The 10,679-nt window shown below is 35.2% G+C and overlaps 1 pseudogene; it reads right to left on the reverse strand.

The window, feature by feature from the left end:
- Positions 1 to 243: 243 nt before the first annotated feature.
- On the reverse strand, positions 244 to 2,770 carry LOC133682927 (glucan endo-1,3-beta-glucosidase 7-like; annotated as a pseudogene).
- Positions 2,771 to 10,679: the final 7,909 nt, after the last annotated feature.

Raw genomic sequence — 10,679 nt, forward strand, 5'->3', positions numbered from 1 at the left:
GAATCTCCCTAATATACTAGTAAAAAGATGATGGCTTCACCAGTTTAAGTGAGAAAGAGAATGGCATAAAGCACCCATCACCTCCAAAAGGCTCTGTACATGGGTCCTCACTAGGGCCAGTGCAAGCATTATAGCCTGTAGTACATAAATAAAAGAACATTACACACCTGTAGTTTATGCGCAAATGCAGTAACATGAAGAGGGATTAGTAAAACCAAGAAGGAAGTGTTTTGAGAGAACTTGCTAGGTTGTCGAAGAGAAAATGGCTGATTGTGAGAAATCACAGTTCAAAGGATTTTTATCAGAAGTTTAATTGAAGAGATTCATGGCATAAGAGATGCTATTGTGTTCGGTTCAAAGCAAGCCCCGCCTGGTTGGATCGGATCACGGTCAATCCCTCGTCCACAAGGAAAATCCAGATTAGCCTGCAACTGTGCATGTGATACACCAGACTTGGGCACACACCATGTTGCTTTGTTTATTCGGCTTTGGAGATGGTGTTGCTGGAGTTTTTGGTTACGACAAAGATGAACCGAAAGAAACAGTGGCAACAGGGAGGGCATGGATAGGAACTATAAAAGAAAATATTCTTAAAAATTGATTTAAAGTTAATTGAAAAAATCTACATATTAATAAATCAAAACGAAAAAACCAATTAGAAGATTTAAAAAAATATGGTCCGTTTGATTTTGGTTTTCCATTTTAAATTAAAACCAACAAAATTAAACCAAGAAATCAAACCCAAAAGAATTGAGGTTTCTTATACTTGTAAGGATCAAATTTCTTTTCTCTTTGGCTAATTTGTTTTTTTTTTAAAAAAAAAATTAATAATAATACTCAACCAATAAATATTGATTTTCTAATTATTTTTCAATTTACTCCTAAACAATATATTCAATAGAAAAACTTATAAAATAGAAAGAAAAACCTTAAATCATCTTCATCATCTCTTTACAACTTCTTATTCTAAGTTTGCAAGTCATAAAAGAAAAGGCAAATCAAAAAAAGTCCCATAAACCCATACAACAAATCTAAATTGAAAATCCTAATTAAATATATTTTGTTGCTGCCACTGCTGATGTTGATGATGCTCGTGCAATTACATGTACAATTGCAGGTGCTCGTGTTCATGCTCATGCTGTTGTTATTGTTGATGGTGCTGGTCGTTGCTACTATTAACGGTTGTGATGCTGCTGCTACTGACTTGGTCTGTATCAATAAATTAAAGAATTGAATATTTTTTTTTATTTTTTATCATTATTAATAAAGATACAGAGAGCGATTAAGATGTTATGGCTTGGGTTTTTCTTTTTTTGTTAATTTCCTAACAGAACAAGCCTATTCCAAAAATCATAATGTTTAGGATAGAAAATCAGGAAAGCTCAGGAATAGAACAGTTGGCTGTTGAAAACTCGAAATACCAATGAAATGCACGTAAATTTTGTTCTTACCTGGCTACTTGTGGAGAGTCCAACATCATAAACCATGGTGAGATCAGTCTTGAAAAGTCCAAATGATCGCTCAGAACCAGGTCCAGATTTCAAGTCTTCGTCATAAAGAGCAAAGAGGTATGTATCCACTGATTTTCCTGGCATGAGTGGAGTGCCCACCATCGATCGAAGGTGTGCAATCAAATTGCCATTGTAAGCCTTGGCATTCTCAATGCTTGGCCCTAAGTCGTTGTCATCTCCTTTAAATGGCCATCCAGTCTCAGACACCACAATCTCAACATTCTTAAATCCCATAGAATTCAGTGCAGAATAAACTGCATCCACCTGCAATTGATTAAACCACTTGTCAGTAGCATTTTTATTCGATCATCTATTGATACAAAATTTTCGCACTTGCAATTTGATTTACTCTCACCTGAGCATCGAACATGTTCATGTACTTGATCTTAGTGTTTCCATCCGTTCGTCCTGCATTCGGCTGGAAAAGGCAAAAAGCAAGAGTCTCAGGCCTTGTATCGCTTCTGTAGGCATAGTAAGGGTAGGGATTGATTGCGAAAGGCGAACCATTCGCACTATTAAACTCCAACAAGCCCTTCATCAGATCCCCATAACTTGGATCAAAGCTTCCAGAAGAAGGTGGCTCAGACTGCTTAAGCACTCCCATCGAATGAACTGTGGAGACCTTAATTTTACCCCCGAGCGATGCATCATTTAGAGCATTCTGTACATTTTGCATTGCTGGTAAGAGCTTGTTCACGAGATTCTGGTCATTGGAAGTCATGACCTCGTTGCCGACAGTGATGAGGATGATATTGCTAGCTGGATAGAAGGAAAGCACGTTTGTGTTGATCCAGCTCTTGGCAAAATTGGGATCAGAGGCTAGTCCTGGAATGTCACCATTTGCAGTGCCGATAACAATTCCAATTCCGGTGTTGGCTAAGGCTTTGATTATGGCGGGGTCCGATCCATATAATCGGACCTTTTGGATTGAAGTGGATTGAAGAAGCTTTGCGGTGGATGGTGGTGGTGGAAGGTTGTCCACAACTTGGCCATAGTTTATACCGATGAATGATTGCGAGTCTGCACAAAAAGCAGCAAAATTTAAAGCAGATGATCAAACATCAATTTTTAAACGACAAAACAGAACACCAACATTTTTTGTTTTCATAGACTGAAATGAAGACAGCTCAGTTAAGGTAAATTCTTTAGAAATGGAAGGAGGTAATTAAAATAGAAAGAGACGCAAACTTACTTGCGATTTTTACAGTCTGTAAGGAGGAAAGGAGTAGGAAAGCAACAGTATAAGGAAGCAACACCATGGTTCAGGAGGAGCTGTTTCTATTCTGCATTTTTTGAAAGTGGAGTGGGCATTAAATATAGAAGATGCTACAAGTCGAGGGCAGAAGCGTAAAGATGACTTCAAATGTATTCTTATTATAGAATATGGGTGGTGAAACTTCATGCAGAAACCAATTCGGATATATTAGTTTGGTGACCCACCTTTTATATTCTTATTATAGAATTAATTGCAGGCTCACCTTTTAAAATATCATAAAAATATAAGATTCAAAAGCATTGCAAAAATATTAGATATGATTGTGATGTTGGATTCAAGAGCATTGATTTTAATTGCAACGCAAAACCCAACAATAATATTTACAATTATTAATAATAATATTTCACTTGTCTGTTAAAATTTTTATTTTTTATAATCTTTCAAAAAAATTATGGTTCTTTTTCGATGGTAATAATCGTTTTTAAAATTTAATAATAATAATAATAATAGTAATAATTATTATTATTATTATCATTATTACGAGGATATATTCTTCAAATAGAAATCAAACATGTAACCTATACATAGGATTTAGATTATCCAGAATATTCGTAAAATTTGATTTAAAATTAATTGAAAAAATCTACCCGATAAATCAAAATGAAAAACCAATTAGAAGATTTTTAAAAAAATTGGTCCATTTGATTTTGCTTTTACATTTTAGAAACCAACAAAATTGAACTAAGAAATCAAACCCAAAAGACCAAAACTATATATAACCAAACTAAACAAATCATTTTTTATCTCAAGAAAATCAAACCCTTGATAAAAATAGTTTGAGTTTTTTTTCATTATTAACCTATTTAAATTTATTTGGTTTTAACATAAGTAAGATTGAATAATTCAATTTTTTATATAGTTTAGTTTAATTTTTTTTTATAAAATTAATTTAGTTAGGTCATCTCTAACTCCCAACTGAGTTTATTATGTACGTTATCCCTTATCAGTATCACCCCCATCATTTATTCATTATTAGTGATAGTTAAATATTTCTATGAAAAGCATCAAAATAAAACTCCAATAGTGCAGGATGTAATGAATTTCTCTTTTATGCAAGCTAGTGAAGTGGAGGAAGAGAAAGAAGATTTCACTATAATTTGAATAAATTTGTCTTTGAGGATATTTAGTACTAAAAAATCTTTTTAAAAAATGCATTTTAAAGTTGTAGAAAAACTCATGAAATTCAATTTTTATTCATTAATTCATTATAAAAAAACTATTGCAACTTTTTAAATATAAAACCTAGAAAACCCTAATAATATTAAATAATTAAAATATAATATAATATAAGTTAAATCCTAGATTACTAGTTTCTTATTACCATTTGCCTAATTAAATAAAAAGTAACTAATTCTATAAAATATTACCAATTAAATAAATATTATAATAAAAATAATTAAACCAAGAATCGTAATATGTCCTCCCTATATCATAGGACATATTGAGGTCTATTTTAGCGTTTTAAATGAAAGTACTTAACAAAACACATGCGAACTGTCTAAAACTTAAACTATAATTGATAATGAAAGGATTATGAGGTATATTAGTGTAATTTTTAGACAAATATTCGAGATGTAATTTATAATTAAGTAGAATTCGTAAGAAAATGTACGATTAATTGCCTTTTATCGCACATTTATTTAGTCAAACTGAACTGATTAATTATTCACTTCATTAATTTTTTTTTATTGAAATCCTGTATGTAGATCGTTAGGGGCCAAGTTCATGTTGAAAAGAAGTATTGAAAACTGAGAAGCATTCTCCACCCTTCAATCCTGCTATGCTGAGCTTCGATTTATTTTTTTTGGTACTTCATTTTTCAATATATTTATTTGATTCATATAATAATAATTTTGTGTTGTAGCGTACTTAGTTAGCACACGTTTCTAAATCTAGAAGTCGCGGTTTATTTCAACGTCATCTATGTTGTGCCCACGTACTAGTAGGTTCAGATAAAGGAAAATTGTGCATGTTTATTTCTACAGAGAAGCTTTGAAACTTGGAAGGAGAACTTGTCTTCAAAGAATTTATAAGCAGATGCAACGGTTGTGACAATGCCTAGTGTTAGTTGTTAGGGCTGGAGGAACTATACGTTAACAAGCTAGCTTTGAAGTGTTTGTCGTCCCACCATAACTTTCCAAGGACTTGGATCGATTTGAGTTCTTAGCCTTTCCCTCTTGTTTTCCCCGAAACTGCAAATTATTATACATAAAACTAAATCATGTAAGAAAGTCCTGCTTATAAAGACTAATTGTACCATGAATTGGAACAGTGTTAACAAAGATTATGTTCATCAAAATTCATGGCACTGTGTATTGAAGCAGTGCAATAACAAAGTTATCCTTGTCACATAAAGATGTAGGGGGAGGGTGAGCTGGGTTGTCTTTTCATGGGGATACATTTGACATAAAAAAATAATTAAAAAAAATGATCAGTGTAAATTTTAATAGGACATAATAGGACTACAAACCTGGTTGTAAGCACCTGGTGCTAGGCAATCATGCCCTGCCATATATGATGGACTAAGCAGTAAAAGTTTTTATGGTTTCAATAACTACCTGCAACAAGGCTATATATATTTTATTGTTGTTTGCTTTGATCAAATCACACTATCTTGCTGCATATCCTTAAGCATTACCCAGTTGTAAGAAACTTGACCGACTAATTTCACAAATACATTGGAGTATAGGTCGTTCTAGCAAAAAATACTGTATGAACATTTCTTAGCAAGCTTACACACACTGAATCTCCCTAATTTACTAGTAAAAAGATGATGGCTTCACCAGTTTAAGTGAGAAAGAGAATGGCATAAAACACCCATCACCTCAAAAAGGCTCTGTAGAGAGTCCAACATCATAAACCATGGTGAGATCAGTCTTGAAAAGTCGAAATGATCGCTCAGAACCAGGTCCAGGTTTCAAGTCTTCGTCATAAAGAGCAAAGGTGTGCAATCAAATTGCCATTGAAAGCCTTGGCATTCTCAATGCTTGGCCCTACGTCGTTGTCATCTCCTTTAAATGGCCATCCAGTCTCAGCCACCTGCAAATACACTTTAAAAATGGTTGAAAACATAGTTATCTATTAGATTCGAATATATAGGATTAACCAAGGCAATAAAAAAAATTAATGAATAGAATAATTAATCAGTTCGATTTTTTTAAAAGACTAAATTAATATGCGATAAAACTGAAAAGAAATAGAAATAATAATTAGAACTACATGGATTTTGAAGAGACTCGGTTGCACAATCTTGTCAGTTTGATTATTTTTGGTTTTGTTTTGAGTAATATTCGCTTTATTTTTGCAAATCTAGTATTTTTTTTCTTCCCTTTAGTTTCTACAAATTTGGTATTTCATCTTCTCTTTAGTTTCTGCAACTTGGTATTTCATCTTCTCTTTAGTTTCTGTAACTTGGTATTTGCATTCTGTTTCTATAATTTTTTTGTTTTGGAGTAATCATATAACTTCGAGAAGATACTTGTTTAGTTTCTGTGATATCTATTCAATTTGTGCAATTTGGTATTTTGTTCTTCGCTACTTTTGCATTCTGGTTATTTGTAATTGTTGATTATGACTACTGAAAAAGATGATTCACTTTAGTATGTGAGTGTGAGGTTGGATGGGAAGAACTATTTGTATTAGAGTTATGTAATGCGAAATTTCTTTAAGGGTAAAAAGATGTGGGAATATGTGAGTGGAACCTATGTGGTACCTAAGAATACTGAGGAAGGGGATGTTACTTTGATAGATGCATGGGAAGCAAATAATACAAAGATTATTACTTGGATTAACAATTTTGTTGAGCATTTTTTAGGTACGCAGTTGGCGAAGTAAAAGACAACGAAGGAGGTTTGAGATCATCTGCAAAGGTTATTCATGCAATCAAATTTTACAAAACAATATTAATTAGAGAATGACATACGAGCTCTTCACTAGAAGAATATGAGTATTCAGGAGTTCTATTCTGTAATGACAAATCTTTAGGATCAATTGGCTCTTATAGAATCGGCAGAATTAAAGGCATTTAGTGCCTATATTGATCGTAGGGAACACCAATGATTGGTATAGTTTTAAATAGCACTTCGCAGTGATTTTAAAGGACTTGGAGGTTTAATTCTACATCATTCTCCACTACCTTCTGTTGACTCTGTTGTTAGTGAGTTATTGGCTGAAGAAATATGTATCCGGTCTTATTCCAAAAATGAAATTCTTTCTACTTCAAATTCATCTGTACTAGTAGTACCCTCCAAACCATTATCTAATCATCAAAATAAGCCTTACACAAAGGTTGCCTTCGACGAGTGTAGTTTCTATAAGTAGAAAGGTCATTGGAAGGCTCAATTTCCCAGGTTAAGACAATAGAATCAAGCTTGGAAGTCTAGCAGCCAATCACAATCTAATACTCATAGACCACCTCAAAGTTATAGACAATTACACAACAATACTACAACAATAGTTACATCAGGCCCTATCACCGATCCTAGTACTCTGGCTAAGCAATTTCAGAAGTTTCTCTTCTTACATCCACAAGCAATGTCTGCTTCTTCTTCCGTAGGTCACTTGCCTCATAGTTCTTCAGGTATGTCAAATTTTGAATAGGTCTTGGATTTTGGTGCTTCACATCATAAGTCTCTATATTCTTCATCTTTTACCTTTGTGTCCCCTTGCCCTTCATTCCTGTTATAACTGCTGATGACACTTCAATGCCCTTAGCATGTGTTGGTTCTATTGTCACACCTCACTTATCTCTCCCTAATGTTTATCTTATTCTGAAACTTAGATTGAATCTTGCTTATGTTGGACACTTATATGATTTTGGTGATTATTTAGTCATTTTTTCCTCTTTCTTTTGTTGTGTACAGGATCTGCAGTTTAAAAAGCTAATTGGGATAGGCCGTGGGGAGAATGAACTATATATTTTAGATGAGTTTGCCAAGATCTACATAAACAAATTGGTACAACTCCATGGGATTCCAGTGTCCATTGTATCGGATCGAGATCCCAGGTTCACTTTTCAACTTTGGCCGAGCATACAACATGCCTTGGGGACAAGATTGGACATGAGCACCACGTTTCACCCTCAAATTGATGGCCAATTGAAAAGAGTCATCCAAGTCTTGGAATACCTATTACAAACATGTGTGCTAGAATTTGGAAACTGGGAGGAACAAACAACATTGGTGGAGTTCACGTATAATAATAGTCACCAAACCATATTAGGGATGGCCCCGTATGAAGCTTTTATGGTAGGAGGTGCAGGACTCCTTTATGTTTAGAAGAAGTTGGGGACCAGAAGTTGTATGGCACAGAGTTGGTTCAAGTCACGATGGAGAAAGTGATAACCATTAGGGATCACATCAAAGCCATACAGGATAGACAAAAGAAGTATGCTTATGTGAGGAGGAGACCTCTCAAGTTCAGTGCTGGGGACCAGGTGTTCCTGAAGGTAGCCCCGTGGAAGAACATATTACGGTTCGGATTGAAAGGGAAGTTAACTCCCCGTGTCATCGGACCTTTCAAAATCTTGTAGTGAATGGAGCCAGTAGCCTACAAATTGGACTTCCCCCACAATTAGCCAAGGTCCATGATGTGTTCCATGTCTCCTTGTTAAGGAAGGCTGACGTGGACCCTGCCTGGATCCTACCTCAAGTTCCAGTAGAATTCAAGGAAGATTTAACGCTTGAATTGAGGCCCATAAGGATACTAGATCCCCATCATCAGAATCTTATAGCGAAATGCTCAAATAGAAGAGGAAACTTGAGAGAGGGAGTCTGAAATGAGGAAAAAGTACCTAATTTATTTGAACTACTAGGAGTGGATTATGAAACCTCTTAAATTTCAAGGAAGAAATTCATGTTAAGAGAGGGAGAATGTGAACACCCAAAAAAAATAAAAGTCCAAACAACCCCACTGTCGCTGCCGATTTCTGGATCGATAGCAACGTTGTTTTCGCTGTCGATTTCTACATTGACAGCAACTCAATTTTCATTGCTGATTTCTAAATCGATAGTGGCACAGTTTTATGGTTGATTTTTGAATCGGCGGCAACACGGTTTTCGCTACCAATTTTTAGATCGACAACGATGCAGTTTTCGCTACCAATTTCTGAATAGGCAGTGACGCAATTTTTTTGGTTGATTTTTGAATTGGCAGCAACACAGTTTTCATTGCTGATTTCTGAATCGGCAACTATGCAATTTTTGCTACCGACTTCTGAATTGACAGCAATGCAGTTTTCGCTGCCGACTTCTTAATCGATAACGACGCAGTTTAATTGAAAGTTTAGGAATCAATCAATTTGTCTTAAGGTGCTTAAAATGAGGTGTAAACCTGGTTTTGGACAAACCAAAACAAGGACAAGAGCACATCTAAACCAACCCCAAACACCCCCACCTCATTTAATGTGAAGTATAAATGCAAGGAGAGAGAGAGAAGGTGACCCTTCCTCTTCGAAAGTCTGCCAGTAGCAGCTGCATACTTCTCTTTTCTTTTGCCTTCCCACTGGAAACTGAACCAAAACTAGCAGAGTACCTCTGTGAACGTGTGAGAGAAAAAGAGAGTTGGGATCTTGAGTGGAGGCTGAACAAATGCTTAGAGGGAAGGGAAAAAGGGCTGGAACGGGTGGGAAGGAACTGACTGAAGAAAGAGAACCGAGAAAGAAAAAGGGAGAAGAAGAACTAGGAGAAGGAGAGAAGGAACTCTACCAAAATTTCCAGATAAACTTAGATCCGAAAGGTATGGGTCATGTAGTCTCCTCTCCCTTGTTCTTGAAACTCAGAATCGAAAATGATGAAGGAGTCCCTAAGAAAATTGACCTAAAACCCCTAAGCTAGTTGTAAAGGAAACTGAAACTAACTAAGAGGATAAAGAAACAGAGATAAAATAAAGCAAATTTCCATAACATCTAACGAAGAAAAATGTATAAAATGGAAAGAGCAAAACATGGTAGGGGGCCAACCTTAGCTATGGGGTTGGCCAAAATGCATTTGTGTGTGTTATGCTGGGATTTGATGAAACATTATGTGCTGGAATTGATGATTTCAATGTGTGTGTTCTGCTGGGATTTGATGAAAGATTATGTGCTGGAATTCATTATTGCATGTGTGTATTTTGTTGGACTTTTGTGACAGATTATGTGTTGGAATTGATTATTGCATGTGTGCGTGTATGTTCATGCAAAAATCATGTGACTTTGCTGGAACCTAATGTCAAATTGCATTGTCTGCAGTGAATTTGTAAATCACTGCTGAAATTAAGTTGTTTGTAGCAAATTAGTATTCACAGCTGAATTGTGTGTTCTATAGCGAATTTGGGGTTCGCTACCAAAGTTGTATTATATGCAAAAAATTTGTAATTCATGGTCGAAATTGAGTTGTTTGTAGCAAATTAGCATTCGCTATCAAATTATGTGTTATGCAGCGAATTTGTAATTTGCTACTAAAATTGAGTTGTTGCAGCGAATTTGCATTCACTGCTAAATTTTGTGTTCTGCAACAAATTTGTGATTTGATGCTGAAGTTGTACTGTTCGCAGTGAATTTGTGACTTGCTGCTGAAATTGTGGCGCTAGCAGTGAAATAGTTTTCGCTGCTAAATTGTACGGCCTGCAACGAATCAGTTTTCGCTGCCAATTTCTACAATAGGCCTCCCGGGCAGAAATGACTCAAATGCTTGTAACAATTTCATTGTATAATGGTGTAAAATGTGGAACATTTGAATGTGAACATATGAACTCTTGAAATAAGTATGGTGATGAATGTGATTCAAAGATACAAATGTACTGATTTGTGACCATTAATGTCTTAGGTGGTGTGGCCAGGATCAGACCATCATTAGGACAAGAATAACCCACAAGTGGAGCAGGTAAGTGACTTCCACCTTCCTTCTTCATAA

The sequence above is a fragment of the Populus nigra genome, chromosome 2 (assembly GCF_951802175.1).
Source record: "Populus nigra chromosome 2, ddPopNigr1.1, whole genome shotgun sequence".
Taxonomy (NCBI): Eukaryota; Viridiplantae; Streptophyta; class Magnoliopsida; order Malpighiales; family Salicaceae; genus Populus; species Populus nigra.